We start from the raw sequence: 22,277 nt of genomic DNA on the forward strand, positions 1-22,277 counted from the left end.
ATAGTATCTTTTCCTGCATACTCATATCACTGTTACTTCAGTTAAGAGAATTAAAAATAAGATAACACTATTATTCACTATACTGAAACAGTCTTCTTTTTCTTCAAAATGTACATTTTGGCTCATTTTGTTCCATGTGGGTAATCAATAGATATATTCCATCAGACCACAACACTATTAGTGTTTATGAAGTATGGGGAGTGAAGGTCTGGAGGTCTAGTTGACGGCTCTAGCAGAGGAGAGGGTCTGAGCAGTGTCAGACCCTGAAAAGTCCTGCCAGACACCGCCCCACTCTGGCCCCGCCCCCAGGAGCCGCCCTCAGCCTTCCAGGTCACATCTAGGCTCTGCCCCCATCCAGGTCTCAGCCCTGCCTATATAAGAGGACAGGAGACATATTTAAAAGTCAGATCGGTGCCATCAGCCTGGTCTCCAGTGTGATTTATTCACGCTGTGACTCCGCGCCACTTTCCACGGGCCCAGGTCCCATGCAGCGACAATGAAGTGACCACTGATACAATGACTGCTCCATTGAAAAGTTCTGTTTTCCATTTGCAACTAATGATTAACTGGATTGGTTGTGAATACCTTTTTCTCTGTACAGCACCTGCTACATTGTATCAACCATTAATTCTTATATCAACCTGTTATAGTATCAAGAGTTATGAAATAGTGAGCTTCTAATTGTGAAATCACTTTTTTATTTCTTTTTGCTGAGAATTGGAAGAAAAATTATTATTGCTTTCCTCATTTCTCTCACCTCTTTTTAAAAATATTTCTTTTTATAGTCATAGAAAATTTTTCTAATCGTTGCTATTCTTAGTCTCTTTAATAATCACTTTGAGTCAACTTTATCCATTGGATTCACATTCACAAAAGCTGAATTCTTTTTATTTACTCTCACATCTGCAAGTACATCAATTAGAAATGCATATATGTTTACTATGGCCTCCTGTATATTGAGGGGTGGAAGAATATAAAAAGGCTAAAATATCCAGTCAAAAAGTCCTGAGTCGAGAGTTCACTGAAGAATCTGATGTATGTCCACATAGGAAAACCCAAGGGTCTCTGATGGAAGGCTGGAGAGTCCGTGATGAAAGTCTGAAGAACTGGAGATAAATACAGAAAGATGACAGAGAAGGCTGGAGCTCCTCTGAAGAAGCAAAAGATAATACTCCCATTTTCTTTCTCTTTTTAAATCATTCAAATGACAAGCCTATTTTTTAGTGCCTCCTTTATTCAGGGAGGGTCTTCTCTTCTCTGTTTTTAGTTCACAAGTCAAGCATTTAGACACACCCAGAATATTGCTCCACTAATCTTCTAAGTGTTTCTCAGTGTATTTTACTTGACATCACAATTAGCTATCACACCAAGGAACCTTGCTTCATTTCAGCAGGAATTTATTTTTATGAATCAAAATATTGATGTTATTTACACTTACACTATTATTTACACAATGGCATGTCAACAATATCAACATGTGAAAATCTTACAATTATGTATAGTTTCTTATTTCTAATCTTTTAGCTGTAATTAGAATATAATTGCTATAGTAGGATAATAAGGCACAGATTTATTTATTTTTGACACAGTGAAAAAATATGTATTTGAATTTCACATTCTTTTTTCATTGTTAGGACTAATATCTTCCACTTGCTTTATTCTTTCTTTCTTTCTAAATGCCCAGGAATGTCTTCCATTTTCCAAGGCGCTGTTTTTGTGTTAGCCATACTGACTACCAGTGACTGTTAACTCTGTTCACATATTTTTGGGTTCCTTCCTTTGAACTCTCAGTAGCCAGTGTTCTGATTCTTGCTGTGATTTTTTTCCATTCAGATCAGGATTTAATTTTAAAAAGTAAATTGACCTGTATTCTTATACTACTATTATCATACCGCATGTTCCTGATTTTGAACTATTTTAGGTTGCATCTTCCTTGAGCCTGGGCTCCAATGCAATTTCGATTATTTTCGTAAACATTTCTTTTGCTATTAGACGTCAACTCAAGTTGCAGTATTATTTTAGTTCAGGCCACTGACACATGATTTGCACTGTTTTATTTAATTTCTTTGTTGATCTACATGGATTTTGGGACATGTATAAAAAGATTATGATTTACAAAGCCCCTTTTATCATACAAAAATTCAGAGGTCTGAAATATAATTGTAAATTTATAAATTATTTTATGACTTATTTCGGTGTTCAATTTGCCTTAAATTTTGAGTTATTCCTCATTTAAAACAGGAAAAGACTAAAAACGTACACAATATAAATTTATTATAACATTGACAGTAACTCTATACTTAATTCTGGCCTGCCTCTGGCCTCTGAACCAAGTAACTTACACTTTTAAAGTTCAATTACACTGCTCTGAACATTTAAAAATAAAACAAAAAGAAATGAAGAGTATTTTTTTTTCTACTTCTTCTATCTAGTTTTTCCATTAAGGTGTCAATTAGTTGTTTATATTCCTACTGACTTACAATGCATTAGGCATAAAAATTAATTGTAATCTGTCTTTCACTTGTTCCCCTATCTGATCTGCTTTTCAGCTTGTTAGACAGTCTTCAGATACATGCCTTTTTTTAAACCAAGAAACAATAAACCAAGTGAAAGTACAGAAAATAGTATTGGAAAATACTGATAAAATCTAAATAAATAAAAGAAAACCTAGGGACATATCAAAGTTATTTAAAACTCCGTTAGACATTGCTGGTGTCTTCTTAATGCCTTATGAGTCAGTTTTCCATTTTCTTAATCAGAAATATTAGTGTTCAATTGTCCTCTTCCCTGCACTGGTTTACAAGTTAGAGTGATATTGAAGTCCTTGTTGAAAGGAATTCAAAAGAGAAATGCTCTGATTTGAATATTGCTTTATGTGTTCCTTATGGGTTGATGTTTTACAAATTTGGTCTTCAGTGCAACAACTTTGTGAAGTAGTGGAACATTTAAGAGGTGTTGGCTCATGGGAAGTAATTAGATAATTACAGGCATTACCCTCAAATGAGATTATGTAGTTCTTCTGGGAACTCATTTAGTTCCTGTGAAACTAGGTTACTATAAATTGGTAACAGCGTGCTGCTCTGCTCTGTGTCTTCTGATATTGCAAAGTGGCATCTCGCTTTTACACATATATCTCCTGTGATATGATGTGTTCAAAAGGCCCTCAGCAGAGGCCAAACTGATGAGGAGCTGAAAGCTTCAATTTTTCAGTCTTCAAAAACTGTGAGCTAACCAAACTTTCTTTATTGTAAGTTACCCAGCCTCAGGTATTTTGTAATAATACAGATCAACTAATATTCAGAATAAAGATAAACTCACTCCTGCTATGGATTGTCATCATCTTGCTTTGGGCAAAGGGAATAGTGATGTAGTAAAAAGAGAATGAGAGAAACACTCTAGATAGATATAAGAGGACCAACTGGAATTCAAAGTTAGAAAGAGACTTTTTGCCAACTTGAACCTGTGACTCCATTACCTAACGCAGTCACCTTAGACAAAGCACCATAGATCACAAAAGTTCACATTTTCTAAAGTAGCAAGACTTAAATATCTTCAGGCAAAAGCATAAAATATAGACAAAAATCTCTTTTAATCATTCCTGACTTATTCCATGGAAATTTTATTACACGTTTAAAATATCACTAGTGACATGATATAAGCTACATAGACATTCTTAAATAAAATACAATTTATACTACCTTCCCAAAGCTTACAATCGGTTGGGAAAAATAATGAAATCATGGCACCAAACTCATGCCAATGTAAATATTTAAATTATTTAATATGAAAATGAGCCTTTTTCTGACACCTGCATAAAACTGAAGTCATCATTTCAAAGCGATATTGGAAAAGATCACATTGACACTCTCTTGGGAATAGAAATTAGCATTAACATGTGAGCTGACAAGCAGGTATGTGGATGACAGGGCAGGGGTCCAAACTCAAACTTTTTGTTTTCAGTGTTGTAGCTGTGTGAAAAGAAGGGGTAGAAGAAAAACAAATAAAACATCCCTGTTTCTAACAGTGAAGCAATTGGGTTGATTAATGCTCTATCCACCTGAGTGAAGGCATGAGACCTGCTTTGATAAACTAAATTTTAAGTCATAGTCTGTGAAAAATATTACAGACTATTTGTTAAATTATTTATTCTAACTATTTGTCAAATTATTTATTCTAAATAGACTGTCCTCATCCTTTTGGAAATGTTTAAGGATAGGTTAGGAAAGGATTGGCCAGTGGCCTGATCCTTCTCAATGGAAGCAACATTACCTGATTTCGAAAAGTTTAACAAAAAATAAATAAATAAATAAAAATTTAAAAAAAATTGGAACCTTTCCTTAGCTCCCTGACACTTCCCTAAATTTTGGCAGTTATATCTGCTTCTTATTTCTATCTTACTGAAGGAACTATTCTTCCTCATGACTTAAAATACTTCCATTGTGATTTATAATTCCATATCATATCATTTCTTCAAGGAACTTATCTTGTCTGACACATTTATAATTATCTTCTTCACGGTTATTCAACTCCAGCACTCAAGAGAATAGTCATGAATTCAAACCACTCAAATCTAAAAATTTTTTTCTCTTATTTACATCTCCCTGACCCTGCCAATACAATCACAAGTGATATTAACCATTCACTTCATGTCTTTTATAACCCAGTTTACTAGGAAAATAATTCAAAATTTCTGCCTCTAAATAGAAATAGCTATAAATATCTCAATTACTGGAATTCAGCTCCTTTCCTATGTGCTCCATTAATAAAAACAATGACTAATATCATCACAAACTTATAATCTATCAAATACAACTGAAATTTTTCAAAAATCACTTATCCTATTTTACCTCTGAAACCTCTATATTATTGGTCAACCTACATCATTGATCAATCATCTCCTGAAAGTCTTTTTAAGTTTAATTGCTTACTTCTCTTTAGATTGTCTTTATCTTCTTTTGAAAACTGCCAATGTTTCTTTCTAAAAGCTCATTAATAATATGTATATTTGGAAAATAAATATTGTTTTGATAGTGGTTCAAAATTGTTTTCTCTTCTCTATTGCAATAAAAGAGCTTATTAGTGTTTCATTTGTCATCCAGTCTCTGAAAGAATGTGGACATTCAAAGATATTTTCTTACTTCTGGTGCACATTCAGTTACAAGTAGAAGAAAATGTAGACAAAAAAGAAATATATTGTTAGTTAAGGAAGAGATTTTTGGGATAGTTTTTAAAGAGGATACCAGGAGAAGATTAGAATACTATTCAAAAGTATGTAAGACAAGAGAGAAGAACTGGTGTTTGGTAAAGAGAAAGTGCATGGGAAAGAAAACAACATTTAAATAAGGCTGGTGTAAAGCTATATGTAGTTTTGCCAATATTTGAGAAACACAAAGAACCTCAGTTATTTTGAAGTGTGTTTGATTTATGTTCTGTGTTTCTTTTACTAAAATGGAGCTCTCATACTAGTATTCATGTTTCATTTATTCAGCCGCATTTTCTGTAGATGAAAATATACTGATAAAATGGGTGTTTCATTTCTTAAAAAAATTTATCTGTACACTTATGTTTCATGTATCTACAAACCATATTTTAATAAGCAGTTTCCTTAATTAAACTTTATTTTTCCTGACTCTCACAGTGATTCCTCCAAAATCATAATATACCTCTCAGATTTCTTGCTTGAGTTACAGATATTAAATTTCAACTACAAACCAAATATTTCCAATACTATAAACTATAGGCATCAAAAGTCAAAGTGTTCAAGTAGAAAATATTTTCTTACTTACTTCCTATTTTGTAATGAGAACCATAATATATCCAGGTTTATAGAATAAGTTATAATTTTTCAATACAATGCATGTCCTGAGTCAGTCCCAGACATATGATCCCTCTTCCTCATACATGGATCTATCAACTTCCATGGTATTTGCAAAATTTCTAAACACAAATCCTAAAGTTGTCTGCTCTTGGTTAGGGAATTTCTGCATACCACTAACCATTCTTCTTGATTCTTCCACAAGGATATTGTTTTACCAATATCTAAGTATTTCCCTGTTCATTCAATATGTTTTGTAAATCATAAAGTAGTCAACGCTGAAAATGTAGTTGCCATATATCAGAGGCTATTGTAAAGCTTTTAAGTATTAACTATTTAATTATTATAATGAGTTTATAAGGAAATACTATAAACATATCTGAGTTACACAGATGTATGTGTCTAAGGAGGAAAAATATTACATCACAGATTAACAATCAGTAGAATTTATATTTCAATGAAGGCAGTGTGATTTAAGAATTTCTGCTAGTAGCCAGCTTTCAAGATCTGGTATATTTTGCTCTGTTCAATATATTTCTTTATGTATCTTGAAAATAGTATGACTGTAGAAGCTTCCACATTTTTGTCTATTTACTTCAGATGCCTCACTAGTTTCTGTTTTAAGAAGGGTTTCATATCACTTTCACCAAAAGTTTGTTCTAACATCACTACACTTGGGCTGGGGCTTTAGTTCAGCAGCCTAAGCACCTGCCTGGAAAGCGTAAGGTGATGAGTCTGTTCCCTGGTACCAAAAAACAAAAAAATCTAACTGGAGCACTATACTTACATTGTGATACTCACCTGAAAGAGGAGATAACATGATAAAAAAATGTGGCTTTCCGGAGGCAAGGCATATCTGTTGCACTCTGGATGAGCTGATCCCTGGTTTCCCCAAATAATGGGAAATTGGCGACGTAGCTTGTGGTAGTGGAGTGCTGCTTCACAGTTTCCTTTGAGGAAAAATTTAGGAAAAATGAATATATTGTAAGATGTTACCAATGTCTTTTTATTTGACACTTCTGTTGTTATATCTACATTCTCTTATTTTTTATAACGTTTAAAAAGAATCCTGAGGTAATAACTTTTTAAAAATTATTAATGTATATTAAAAGGCACAAGAAATACATACAAAATATTTTCACTATATTGATTGATAAATAAAATAATGGATCCTCAGTATTTATGTGACTGGTAACTCAAAAACAAGGACTCTTTTTGGGAATAATTTTATTTTAATTGAATAAGTGAATTTTAAAACTGCAGTTAAGATCATCTTCTCAAAGTGACAAAACTTCAGGAAGCACACAAGTGAATCAGTTAAAAGAAAATGAAAAACATCATTGAATCAGGCACTTCAGTCAAAGCAATTTGTTAGGTTGAAGGTTCACAAAGACAGCAAACCATATTTCTCTTATACTACATGATAGAGGTTCAAAGGGGAACAATTCCACCAGTGTTTCATAACCCGACACTGTCTTGCAACAAACCCACAAATGCATGAACAAATACAAAAATATGCAGTAAAATTTTTTAGTACTCTAACAATGATTCTGAACATATTTTACAATAAGTTCTTTTAGAAAATAAATTATTTGTTATTTTGTATAGATTACATATGTAATGTGCACACATCAATTTCAGCTAGCTAACTTACAGAGTTGCAATTTAAATCATTTTATAAAACAATTAAATAGATTATTAAAAAGTTCCAATTGTTGAAAGGTAGTCTGGAGAATTTAAGTGAAAAATTGTGTCATATGACAACAAATTGGGGAAAAATGTAATTCTATTTTGGGGAATTGCTCTATCTCATTTGTTGAATTTGCTCAAATACAGATTTAAGTTGAAATGGGAGAAATATTACTTTTGAAACATATTAGAAAATCCATAGTGATTTGTCTTATTTTTCTTTATCTGTGTATGTCTGTGTATCTCTATTGCTATCTAATTCTTCATCAAACTGTCCTAGTAGATGAAAAAAACAAATCAAATAAAAAACACAATAAACTAAATAATAAACAATAAAAACACAATTTTTTAAAAAAAACCATCACAAATTATAATAATTTGAATTGAATCAGGTTTTAGCAGAAATACAAAATGTACAGATCAGAAAACAACTCCAGATAGATTACCAAAACTGACACTCAAATTGTCTATTATCTTTCCTGTTGAAAAATAAAACAGATCCTATGTTATCTTATGTCAAATATAAAAGTAGTTAGCCATCGTGTATAAATCTCATCTATTTTCAATCTTATGTCAAATATAAAAGTGGTTAGCCATCTTGTGTAAATCTCATCTATTTTCAATCTTATGTCAAATATAAAAGTGGTTAGCCATCGTGTGTAAATCTCATCTATCATCAATTTCAACTATGTCGCCGATTTCCCATTATTTGGGGAAACCAGGGATCAGCTCATCCAGAGTGCAATAGATATGCCTTGCCTTCAGAAAGCCACATTTTTTTTTATCATGGTATCTCTCACTCTTTCAGGTGAGTATGACAAATCTCAACATTTTCAAATAGTTCTGGCAAAAATCTCTAATGAGAATGAATGATCATAACATCTTTCAAACCACATTTTATACTCTTAAATCATCAAACCAGTGAAAATTAGTGCTTATTAATGAAACTCACTGGTAGAAATTTTCTGTTTCATGATGAACGTTAATTTTAACCAAAATTAAACAAATGTGATTTATTTGTTTATTAAAATATTTTGTTGCCCCTTTAACCCTTAATTAATTGCAAATAAAATATTATCATGGCTTATTATGAGGAATGAACAGAATATACAGTTTTGATTGATCTACATGTTTTCACATACTTACTGGTAAATCAGTATAATGTAGATTGTAATCAATAGTGTCACTGCAATCATAAGGAAGGCTGAAAGGCAAGTTTATTCATGTTGCTTTATTCCTTAATTACAAAATAAAATGTTACAATATAAGTCCAGTAGACAAATTAATGACGAATAAATTTAAATACCTTATGACTAATTCTCTATGTTTTAGAATTCTGTAGGGAACACAAAAGCTACCTAGTATTTTACACAGTTAAGTTGAAATTAATATTCAGTAAGTGAGAGATTGCATCCTCAAGCAAGTCAGAATAAAAAAATAGACTTTATCAGGCCTGACTTAAGAAAATTCTTCACAATAAAACATACTGGTTTATACATACAACAGGAATACACTGAAAGAATCACACTGCCCTGAGCAAACAGGTGGCCATTAAGAAATATAAGACTACACATACAGTCTTCCAGGTACCAACGTGTCCAGCAGTTGTCCACATACTTGTGTCGACTATCCTTGGAACGTTGACCCTACACATTCCATCCAGATTCCTTGAGGTTATAAACTCCATCCCCCAAACATATATTAACTTATTTCCTCCTCCAGATCACCTGCTGATATCAGCCAAATGTCAGCTTTCCTGTACCTAAAAGGAGTTAAATCCAACCTTTTCCTCATGAAGTGCCTGTCTCCTGATGTTTTCTATTGTGTTGTCTTTTTTATTTTGTCATTCAAATTCTAGGATGTTGGAGCTGACATTAGAGAGTCTTCCACCCTATCTCAAGCCATTTCCAACTGAGGCCACACATTTGCTCCTAGATCTTGTTCAAGTGCTACAGGAAGCTCCGCAGCCCCTGCCATGCTGACAGCTTAAGACCGGGTAAGATCTCTCCCCTCTTAGAGCTTCTACACTTTGTTCCTTTAAGGCTTTCTCCACCACCACTGGAGACCCTTGCACCCTAGTTATTTGCTCTATTTGCCCTTTTTGTGCTCTTTAGATCTTCTCCATTTCCATTCTCATTCTCTAATTTCATTGCTAATTCTACTTTCTTCTCTCATGTCCCTTGTGACATAGAAACACTTACCATTTTCTGTGTCTGTAATCCTAGTTCTAGTCATGGGACCATTCCCAGGAAGTTTCTATCATTGGTAATTGACCATTTGTAGTGATGACTGCCATGATTATTTACCCATGCTCCATTATAGGGTAAGTGAGTCCCAAATGAAGATGTCTATTTGGGAACCCTGTTTCCTCTCTCATTATGTCATGGGAGTTGCGACAGTTACCTCTCTGTTCTATCCATGGGGAACATCCCTTCATCTAGTTCCTTCTTCCTCTTTAGCCTTTCTTTTAAAACATATGAAATCTCTCCTTCTCTATCCCAATTTGAAACCCAAACATCTAATATTATTCTCCAGAACCATACAGTCACAGTACAAAATGGACAATGATTCCTTCTGGCTAGAAAATGGCATTTTTGAATTCTCTCTTTTGTGGGACTTACACAGTAATACTTCTGGAGGCAGAGCAAATCATCAAATTGTACTTATATTGAAGTATTCTTTTCATTCTGTAATATTCCCTTGACTTGTATTAAAGTATTCTTTACAGTCTGCAATATTCCACTTTTAGTACCTCATGTGATGTCTTGCAAATCCTCTTCTTTCCCTCTTATCTACACCCACTTCACAAGACATGAACTCCTCTCTGCCAACAAATCCAACTGATTTTACTCTCCCCTCTCAGCCCTCAAAACTTCCTACTGCTTCAGCCATTTCTCCTTTCTCATACATAGCTCCCTCCACTGCAATCAGGCCTCTTCTTCCCTCAGAGCCTGCTGGACTTGCTTTTCCTCTTTCCCCTGAGTTTGCCACTATTGTATCCACACCCTTCCCTCCTGGGGGGCCACCTGTCTGTCTAGTGCGAGTTCCTAATATTTACCTGGAACATCTTGTTTAATCCTCCGCCATAGGCTAAACCCAATCCTAGTTCACCCCATACCCAATCTACATTGTAGTTGGCTTTAAAACCCTGCCCTCTGTCCTCCAGTTCACACTCTAGGAGGTTGCAGGAGCAGAGGGATAATTAGAGTTCATGTTCCTTTCTCTTTGACAGACTTCTTCCAAATTAGCCAGGATCTGGGCTCTTTCTCCATACATTTCACCCAAGAATTTCATTGCCTAAGTCATTAATGTTGCCTAACATCGACTGATTAAAATGCAACCCTTTGCTCCGATTTTTCTTTACAAGAACGGGAATAAGTGATCTTCCCAATCCATTCCTATGGGGATGAAAAGCACTCTTTGAGTGACTTTGTAATGGGCACTGCAGTTGTCCCCTGAGAAAACCCAAACTAGAACTATCAGGCAGAATCAGAGGACACAGCAAAACAAGAGCTCATGTTTTCATACTTCTATGGTTTGTTTCTAGATGTCTCCCTAAAACTTCATGTGGCCTTGTGCATAGAATTCTAGAGTTTGTGATTGATTTATAGTCCATTACTGGGATTATGGGTATGAGTGTTACACTTACCCTATAATGGGTGGCCTACATAAAAAATGATACAGAGTCTTCACCCTCTCCTCACATTTTGGATCTTGTGATTTTGCTGTCTTCTACCACCATGAAGTATTGCCCTCGGCCTTGAGCCACCCTGCCTTGGAGTCATCAGATTTTGCTCTGAAACCTCCACAAACTTCAAGTTAAATAAACCTTTCCTTTCTTAAAGTTGGGTGTCAGATATTTTGTATCAGCAAGGAGAAAAACAAAATCAAGACACTTAGTAGAGAGAGAGTTTTACAGGAAGACCATAAAGCAGTTAATTTTGAAAAAACAAAGGAAAACACTCAGAACAGGGCTGAAAATGCAACTCAATTTATGACTCAAATGGCTGGTGCCCTTCAGAAAGACTAGAAGGAAAACTTACCCTAAAGATACATTTTATTACCCCATCATCACCAAACATTTATAAAAAAAATTACAGAAACTTGAGACTACACTTTGGAGCCCACAACAGGAGCTTATCAATTTGACTTTCAACTTTTTTATTAGTAGAGTTTAACGTGCTCAAAAAAGACACATTTCAGAGCTGCATATTTTAGCTTCTACTGTAACAAACCTTCAGGTTGGACCAGAACCCCAGCCATGGCTAAAAGTGTATCCAAAGGCTTCCTAACCAGGGGAGTCCCTCCATGGTTATTTTTCAAAATATACCAAATGGATATATTTGTGATATACTGTGATAGGGAATGTCTGTTTCCTGGGATTTTTCCTAACTCATGTCTCATGCGTGGAAGCCCCACTGAAATTCTCATTGCCCAACACGGGCAGCCTCTCTGCCACCTCTGGGCTATGGCTTCAGGACCCCAAGACCAACTCTTTCCCAGACCTTCTTGACTTTCTCCCTGAAGACTGAGGAGGCCTGGAACCTGCAGAGACTCCCAAGAATATTCTGGTTACTGAACTCAAAGTAATTCTTACACTGAATGGTAAATTTATCCCATTTTTAATCAGTATGGGCATTTGTCACTCCACCTTGCCTTCCAAGGACCAGCCTCCTTGGTTGCTGTCTTAGTTACTTTTTACTTGTTGCTGAGACAAAATACCTGAAGCCCAAAGTTGGGAAAGGAAAGGTTTATTGCTTACAGTTTTTGGAGGTTTCAGTCCATACTCAGTTGGCTCCAAGGCAGGCTGGCATGGCAGGACTGCAGTTCATGGCAGCTGCAAACAGCAAGGCTGAAACCGGCAAAAGAGCAAGACACATCTTCTTCCTGCCATTACATTACATCCTGGTCCCACCTCCTTGTGGGTGTACCACTGAGAGCATCAATCCAAGCACTAGGCAATGAACCAGTCAAAATGCACAATGCAAACTCATGAGACCTGGGGGCCACTGACATAAATCATGACAGTCCCAATTACTGTTGTAGATTTTGACAGTAAAGTCTCTTGATTCTTGTTAACTCCCCCAGTCTGGTGCCAGTTTGGTCTACACCTTTTCGCACATTCATTTTTAGTCAATTCAACCTATCCTCTTCTCCGTTTAAGGCAAAATATCTTAATCAAGGTGTGAGCTACTCTTACCATCCTCAGGAAACAACCAATTATTATAGACACCCTAATGACTACTTCCTTGTCCCCAGCTGAGGCTCCCATCCTTTCCTCCCATCTTAACACTGGAGTCTAGAAATGTCTACCCCATCCCTGTTTTCATTACAACAACCACTTAATATTTTTCACAAGCATAACCACCCTCATCTTGCCCCAAAAGTATACCATTACTGGCCCAGATTTAAAAGGACTACAACTTATTATTTCTACTGTGACACTGCATTTTAGCTCCTGTCAGCTCCCCTTACAACACCTCTTTTCTCCTGGTTGAAAGGCATATGGTTCTTACAAGGTGGTACAAGATCTCTGCACTATCAATCAGATTGTCCTTCCCATACATTCTGAGATGCCTTATTCCTACACCATTTTGTTCTCCATTCCTTCATCTACATTCATTACTCTGCCCTACATTTATTTTATTTTATTTTGTATTTATTTTTTTTAATTTTGAGACAAGGTCTCGCTATGCAGTTCAGATTGGCTTTGAACTCATACATATTCTAGACTGACCTTGAAGTCTCAGTGATATTCCTACCTAAACTTCCCCAAGTGCTGGGATTACAAGCATGCACCACCATGCATGGCTCTGCTCCAGATTTAAAAGAAGCCTTTTTCTTTATTCCCTTACATTCCTCCTCACAGTCTCTCTTCACATTCACCTGAATGAACCTGGACACTCATAAATCCCAGAAGTTAAACTGGACCATCTTAAATCAGGTTTTCTGGCAAAACCGTTACTACTTTCAACAGGCCCTTAAGTATGATTTACTTTCCTTTCATCCACTCTCCTCTCACCTTATGCAGTACGTAGATGACCCTCTTCTCTACAGCCTGTCTTATGAGTCATTCTGTAAGGATCCTTTCTTGCTATTGCAGCATCTAGATTCCAAGGGGCTTCCTTTCTCTCCCTTTAAGGACTAAATTTCTTCCCTACCCATCACATATATTGGCATCATTATCTACAAACATACCCACACCATTCCTCCAAACTATGTGCATTTGATTGCCCAGATCTCAACTTCCACTACCAACAAAAGCTCTTCTCCTTTCTCTGCACAATGGGATACTTTTGTCTGTGAGATTCTAGATTTGAAATTTTCATGAAACACCTCCATAAACATGTAAAAGGAGACTTTCTTGGACTCTTAGATCACAAGACTTATAAGAAACCCTAAAAATAACCTCTTCCTTATGTCTTCCAGACCCCACCTGTTATGTTTTACATCTAGGTGTCCCCTCAAAGCCACATGAAGTAATAGAGATGTTGGAAGTGGATCATTCTATAGTGTGTGATCAATTCATTGTTTAATGTTGATATTAAGTATGCTGGGATTAAGGGTGGGTGATTGCTGGATTAGTCCACTGATTGAATTGGCACTGCTCTAATCCCAATATACTGAATACAATATAAGGGACACAAAGAGGTTTTTATTTCCTTCTCTTGTTGCTTTTGCTATTCTCAACCACCATGATCTGTTGCCCCTCTGCCATGTTCCAACCAGCCTTGGAGCCAGTTGATTATAGACTGGAACCTCTACAAATTGTGAGCTAAATAAACTTCGCTCCTTTAATTTTGGATATTGGGTATTTTGTCTCTGCAATGAAAAAAGAAACTAAGACACCATGCAACCCTTCGATCTTAGCACAACTGAACACAGCAAGTAAGAGGAGTTTTGTCTCTGGGTCCAAGCCCATGTTCTATGCTGTTTCTCTACAGACAGTTTGATCCTATTATCTTAGGCTGTTTTATGGTCTATGTCCTGTTTCTGTGGCAGCCTTGACATCCTAGATATCCTCCGCTCACCCTTTACTTCAAGACTCTTGTCTTCATTTCACTTCTCACATTTTTTACCATGCCTTACCTTCTTCAATTCTATGCATTTTTCATAAGAACTCCCATGGTCACTCTTTTTCTTTAGGTCTTGACTTTAAAGTAGCCTCTCACTTGATTAAGTCACCTTCCCTTAAAGGGCCAAAGCCACAAAACTGTGTCTCTAACTCACCTAGCTATTTCCTCTTTCCCACATATCTCCACCCTCCTCCTTTCCAACTCTGACCATACCTGGTTCATTGAAGGAAGTTCATATAAATCTACTCTCAACTCTCTTGCCAGGGCAGGATCTGCTATTATCTTTCAGGGTTCTATTTTAGAAGCTGTTGCCCTCCTTCTACCCACCTCTTCTCATCAAGCTAAAATAACCAGTGGGACTCACGCTTTCACACTACCTAAGGGCTTACACCTTAATGTCTATACACATTTAAGGTATGCATTCCATGTATTGCATAGTCATGCTGCCATTTGGGTAGAAAGGGAATTTCTTACCTCCCAGTGATCTTCAGTCATTAACATTCCAAACATTAAAGCCCTTCTTCAGGTTGCTATTGCCAACATGGGCAGGAGTGTTTCACTGCAGGGGATACCAGAGACTTTCAGAGCTCATAACCCTCAGAAATGCCTTTGCAGATAAAACTGCTAAAGAGGAAGAACACCTCCCCTACAAAGCCCCTAAGGCTCAATATCTTACCCTTTCTGATATAACTCTGGCTTATTCCCTCCTGAAGAACAGCAATGTCAAGACTGTCCCACCAAAAATGGATGGTTCCTAAGTCAGGGAAAGTTCCTCCTCACCACTGCACAGTCGCATATTATTCTCTCATCCTTTCACGACAATTTTCATGCAGGTTACTGATTCCTAACCCATCTCATTGAGTCTCTTATTTTCTTTTCCTGTTGGGAAACTTCTTAAAACTAATGTTCTTAATGACCAATGTTCTGTCTGCCATGCTATCACATCTCAGGATTTTCTGATGACCCCTCCCTTCCGTACCCACCATGAATGATGCTTCTCCCCAACTGAGTCAGATACTTGTTAATAAAAGTATTTATTAATCAGGTTATTAGTTATTAGTAAAATTATTGGTTAAATTAAGCAATTAATTTACTAGATAAATTAATCAAGATGTGGTTTAAGTCTCTTGTGATCCATTGGAGTCTACATACACTCTACAGACCTCAAGTATCTAGAAACATAGAGCTATAAACCTTTTTAATGACCATCTCTCTAAACTACCACTTCAGCTTCATAAAGACTATGTTTCCCTCCTCCCAACTGCTTTCCTTCATATCTGAGCCACTTCCAGACAGATTGTGGGTTTCAGTCCTACTGTGCCACTTGTACTTTTCTGTTTGGATCAGACTCCATCCTGGAGGTCAATCCCCTCTGAGATTATCTCCCAGTTCTGCAATAAGCTAAAAATGAAATACAACATGATGTTTATATTTTTCTACCTTCTGTTTGTCACCATTGTGAGGAGAACCTAGCTAACAAATTTGTTTTTATTAAAACATGTAAATGTTCATTCCCTACATCCTAGGTGGGCAGGACTCATCTGTACCACTTCAATGAATTATCTGCAAGACACCCCACATTGAATTAACCATTCTGAACCAAATTGTGCCCTGAAACAATTCTCTTGAACTCTCCTCATCATGGAAGTCAAAAGTAATATCCCCAAATTCCCACAGGGTGACTAGAATTCCACAAGACACTTCAAATGCATTCTCCTGTGAATTTTACTCTCAATTATACTGGGATTACAACTCAATTGTCTTTTTTTCTAAGGAATGGAACATTATTTTTGTGCTCCTGTTCAACCTCGCCCTTGTTAGGACCCTTTCTTCTCCTTCTGTATGAACTTTGGCTTGGTAAACACTCTTCTTCCTTTCACTGCATTCCACAGTTGCATTCCTGCAACTTCTTAGTTTGTAAAATTTTGCAGTTAACTCATTCCTTGCTGAGTGTTTCAATACTATATTAACTTGCATTTGTCTGTTTATTGGCACTATATTTCAATGTCTACAGCAACCAGTTATTCCAGTCTCTCTCCATAACTGAATCCTTACCAACATAACATGCTACCCTCAATATAAAATGAAGGCTCCAATGTCTCAACAAAATATATATAGCAACTCTCCCTGTTACTGACAAGACAGCAAATCTCCACACAGGAAATGTGGCCTGACTCCTCCAGTCCTATTTTGCTAATATTTCTGCACATAAGAACTCAAATAAACCTCTATGCAGCTCTATAACCACTGATACTTGTTGGAATTTCGAGTGCCTGTTTGCATTCAGCCTAATTTTTCCTCCATTACATTACCAGGCCATCTATTTCTCCATCAACATACCTATATGCTACTGTTATTGGTCTCATACAATCGTGCCAGCTACTAAGATATTCAAGATGCCTAATTCACTGAGGATGCCTGCTTTCCCAAAGTTGTCACTACATCAGTGCTCAATAGACGGTCAAAGTCCTGCAATGGACATCATTTTCCATATATCCCCTTTCTTCCAAGGACTTCTCTTCAGTCTCCCACTCTCTCATATTGTCTCTTCTTCCCTACCTTTGACTGATATGTGCTCTGGATACTAATAGACACCAAAGATTATTTCCACAATGAAAAAAGAAAGCAATAGGCAATAATCAGATACAACACCAGGGACACCTGTCTCTAGCCCCTGGTATGTGTTATACTAGCAGGTACCCAGAACATCAGAGAAAGATAAGATAAAAATGTCAAAGAACACTTTAAAGTTCACAACTAATTCTAGTTACCTAGTCAAACTGTTTTCTTCCTCTGTGGGACACCAACGTACTTGTGCCTCGCCACTAACTGAACTGACATCTGCACATGTCTCCCCGCCACCCAAATAGACATTGCCCTGGGAAAGCAGACCCTGCCTGTCACCACTAAAACCCAAGTCCAATGATTTAGATTGATACATCTAATACCTATGCTTAGCAGTTTGGGTATCACTGCTGTTACAGGGAAAGGTAGAGCATCTCTAATTACTTACCTGACTCCCTCTCTTACTTCTTTTTTTTTAAATTTTATTTAAAGAGAAAAAAACAAAACAGTAAAAGGGTACAAGTAATATAGAATTTCAAAAAAAGAAAAAGTAAGAATTACTAATTAATAGATTACACATTGTCCTCTTAGAAATACTATTTCATGTTACAAAATTAAAGCACACAAGTGGACATTCAAACAGTGAGACTACAAACAGATCTATTCAATGATCCAAGAAAAACTTAGTAACATGGTTATCTATCTTATACACTTAAATATACATGCAGTTATATCCTTTAGAGCACTTTCTTTACCTCTCTTTTTTACAATAACAATTATACATTTTGGGTTTTATTACTCCCACAGTTATTATTTTTTTTGAAGAGAATAAAACGAAATGTGACAAAACAAAATGAGTCAGTCAAAACAAAAGGATGGACATAGTACGTGATGTAAAAACAGAATACAAGGTGATCAACAATGGTTACCATAAGGCCTCTTGCTATCTTAAAAAGAATTGCCTATCATCAGGTATAATAAAATTGAACGAAACAGTACAGAACAAAGCCAATAAGACCAAAACACTGGAGACCTTACAGGACTTCAAAAGAAGATAATAGTCAAACCAAAATAAGCATCATTGTGAATGTTTTGCCTTCAAAGTAGTTGCCTGTAACCTCAAACTTGATGCTATCAAACAAAACATAATAGAGTAAAATCAGTCAAAATAAGATGGTGAGAGCAATACAGGGGTTCAAGTCAAGTTAATAGGAAATCAAAAAAGTTACTAATCAAAAAAGATAGATAATATATCCTGTTATTTTTTATTTATTTTTTCACGTAATTAAATAATAATAAAAGAAAATAATTTAAAAAAGGGAAAAAAGAGGGAGATAGAGATAAAAGAGGACATAACAGCATAACAACACAGGTCAGAACAAAGCAATTTAAGCAACATAGTGTTTCACCACAAGATAATCTGACTTAACAGTAGTTACCACAGTGTCTCTTTCCTTAAAATATTTGAGTACAACTTTGTATACTACAGCATCAAACATCTCAAGACAGTGTGAAACCATTCAAGAGAATGAAAGTATTACAGGTTGTTTAGAACCAGCTAATAGAAAATGAACACTGGCTCCTATATTTTCTCTTTGCATATAAAAAATTTTTGTTTATCCTATCACATATAACAAAATCCAATAAGATACAACATGATAAAACCAATGGAGACAGGAGAACAGCAGCTTGATGGGACTTCAAAATAAGATGATATTGAATCATCACTAGCTATTATGATTTCTTGTTTCCTTCAAAATAGCTGTTCAAACTATCACAGACAATAAAATCAAACAACCCAGAATAAAATCTTGCCAATTAATGAGTGAAAATATTATAAGACTTCAAAGCAATATAATGAGGAATCATGATTACCACATACTTTAATGTATTCTTATCATTTCATACACTGGTGAATCTATTCGGTATTCAAATATGTGAGTTAGATTAATTTCACTTATGAGTATGGGCTCAAGCTTTGCCCATTTATTTATAAATATCTCAATGTGATCATTCTTCATAGCTGAGTAGTACTCCATTATATAAAAATACCACAACATTGTTATCCATTCCTCAGATGATGGACACTGAGGTTGTTTCCAAGATTGGGATATTACAAATTATGCTGTTATGAACATGGGTGCACACATATCACAGTGGTATGATGTTTTCAGTTCTTCTGGGTATATGACTAGAAGTGGAATAGATGGAAAAAGTTGGACTTCCAATCCCAGCTTTTTGAGAAATCTCCAGACTAACATCCACAATGGTTGCACCAGTCCCCATTCCCATCAACAGTGCAGGAGAGTTCCTTTTTCCCCACAGCCTCTCAAGCATTTATTGGTGGTTTTCTTGATCCTGGCCATTGCTTCTTGAATGAAATTGAATCTGTGTGGTTTTAATTTGCATTTCTCTAATATGACTAATGATGATGAACATTTTTTTCAGTCTTTATATGCCATTTATATTTATTCATCTGGGAATTGTGTATTCAACTCAGTTGCCCATTTTTGGATTGGATTTTTGACTTTGGGGGTCTGATTTTTTAAAAATTCTTTATATGTTTTAGACAGAAGTCCTTTGTCTGAGGGACAGTTCACTAAGAGTTTTTTCCCAGTTTGTTGGTTTTCTTTTTTCTTTTCACAGTGCTGGAGATTTCTTTTGACATGCAGAAACTTTTTAATAAGACATGATCCCTGTTATTGATTCTGGGAAATATTTCCCGTGCGGTTTGATTCCTGTTCAGGAATTCTCTATCTACACCTATGTGTTCAAGGCTGTTACCTAATTTGTCTTCCAATAGATTTAGTGTTTCTGTTTTAAAATTCAAGTTTTTATCCATTTAGATTTTAATTTAGTACATAGTGACAGGCATAAGTCTAGTTTTAGTTTTCGGCATATAAAGAGCCAGTTTTTCCCACCCGTTTATTAACGAGACTGTCACTCTTCCAGTGAACATATTTGGCCCCTTTGTCAAAGATAAGGTGGTTGAGTGTGTTTGTAGTTGTGGTTGTGTCTTATAATCTATTCCACTGATCTTCAGCCCTGATTTGATTCCAGTACCATGTTCATTTTACTACAGTTGCTTTTTAGTATAACTTCAAGTCAGGGATTGTGATGCCTCCTGCCTTGCCTTTGCTGCTTAGGACTGTCTTTGCTATTCTAGATCTATTCTCACTCCAAACGAATTTAAGGATTGATTTCTTGAGATCTCTGAGGTATGTTGATGGTATTTTTATTGGGCTTGCTTTGAATCTGTAAAACAGTTTTGGGAGAATGGCCATTTTCACAATACTTATTCTTCCGATCCATGAGCAAGGGATGTCTTTCCATTTTCTGAGATTATCTATAATTACTTTTTTCAGTGTATTATAATTTCCCCTGTATAGCCCTTTCAATTCTTTCTTTTTTAAAAAATATTATTTAAAAGGATAAAGAGAAAAAACAAAACAAAACAAAGTGGTGCAAGGGTACAAGTAATACAGGACTACAAAAACAATAAACAGAAATCACCAGTTAATAGATTACACATTATCATCTTAGAGATAGTTGCTCAAGTCACAGTATCAAAGCATACAAAGTGGACATTCAAACAGTGAGACTACAAACAGTTGTGTTCAATGATCCAACCAAAAACATTAATATGGTCATTTATTAAACATCCCTAACACACTTGCAGTTGTATCCTTTAGAGCACTTTTTTACCTCTAATTTTTTATAACAAAATTTACACATTTTGGGTTTTATTACTGCTTAGTTCTTATTACTTTTTTTGGAAGAGAATAAAGTCAAATATGGCAAAACAAAGCTGTCAGTCAAAACCAAGCATAGACATAGCACATGATGTAAAAACAGAATACAAGGTTATCAACAATGGTTACCATAATGCCTCTTGCTTCCTTAAAAAGAATTGTCTATCTCATTAGGTATTATAAGTTGAACAAAACAGTAGAGAACAAGACCAATAGAACCTAAACCTTGTAAATATTACAGGACTTCCAAAGAAGATAATAGTCAAACCAGAATGGGCATCATAGTGAATTTTATTGCCTTCAAAGTAGTGCCTATACCCTCAAACTTGATACTATCATACAGAACGGAACAGGTAGTGGAAGTATTACAGGACTTCAAATCAAGTTAATAGGAAATCAAAAAAGTTACTATATCTTGCTATTTTTTAATTTTCCCCTTAATTAAAAAATCATAAAAAATAATTAAATATTTTTTAATGAATAAGGAAGAGTTTGAGATAAAAGAGGACATAACAACATAACAATACACATCAAAGTATGACAGTTTCAGCAACCTAGTGCTTCACCACCAAATAACCCGACTTAATAGTACTAACCATAGTGTCTTTTTCCTTGAACTATTTGAATATAACTTCATATACTATAGCTTCAAATATATCAAGTCAGTGTAAAACCATTCAAGTGGATGAAAGCATTGTAGGGTATTTAGAACGAGCTAACAGAAAACGAACAATGGTTTCTATATTATCTCTTTGCCTATGACATGTTTATACTATCACACATAATAAAATCCACCAATATACATCATGATAAAACCAGTGGAGACAGAAGAGCCACTCTTTGGTGGGGTTTCAAAACAAGATGATAGTAAATCAGCACTAGCTATTATGATGACTTATTTTCTTCAAAATAGCTGTTCATTTCATCATAGGCAATAATATCAAGCAGCCCAGAAAAAAGTCATTCCAATTAATAAGTGAAAACTTTATAAGGCTTCAAGGCCACATAATAGGGAATCATGATAACCACATACTTTTATATATTTGAATCATTACTTATATTAGGGAAACCATTCGGTGTTCACACATGCGAGATTGATTTATTTCACTTATGAGTATGGTCTCAAGCTGCGCCCAATTTTTTAGTGTATAAGAATTCTATTGATTTCTGAGTATTGATATTGTATCCAGCTACATTACTGAATTTATTTATTATATCTAAGTGTCTTTCAATGGAGTTTAGAGGGTCTTCTATGTGGAGTATCAGGTCATCTGCAAACAATGATGATTTAACTTCTTTTCCTATTTTTACCACTTTTATTTCTCTCTCTTGTCTAATTGCTCTGGCTAGTATTTCAAGTACTCTGTTAAATAGGAGTTG

General features: G+C 35.5%; 1 long non-coding RNA gene across 1 annotated transcript; it reads right to left on the bottom strand.

Annotated features, from left to right (window-relative positions):
• Positions 1 to 847: 847 nt before the first annotated feature.
• Positions 848 to 8,772, bottom strand: LOC134475343 (uncharacterized). Its single transcript, XR_010046464.1, has 3 exons — positions 8,651 to 8,772; positions 6,617 to 6,765; positions 848 to 1,106 (listed from the first exon to the last, which is right to left on the bottom strand). It is a non-coding gene; the product is annotated as an uncharacterized LOC134475343 (long non-coding RNA).
• Positions 8,773 to 22,277: the final 13,505 nt, after the last annotated feature.

Source organism: Cavia porcellus, unplaced genomic scaffold (assembly GCF_034190915.1).
Source record: "Cavia porcellus strain 051 isolate PalLab524CR breed Dunkin Hartley unplaced genomic scaffold, mCavPor4.1 scaffold_3, whole genome shotgun sequence".
In the NCBI taxonomy this organism is placed as follows: Eukaryota; Metazoa; Chordata; class Mammalia; order Rodentia; family Caviidae; genus Cavia; species Cavia porcellus.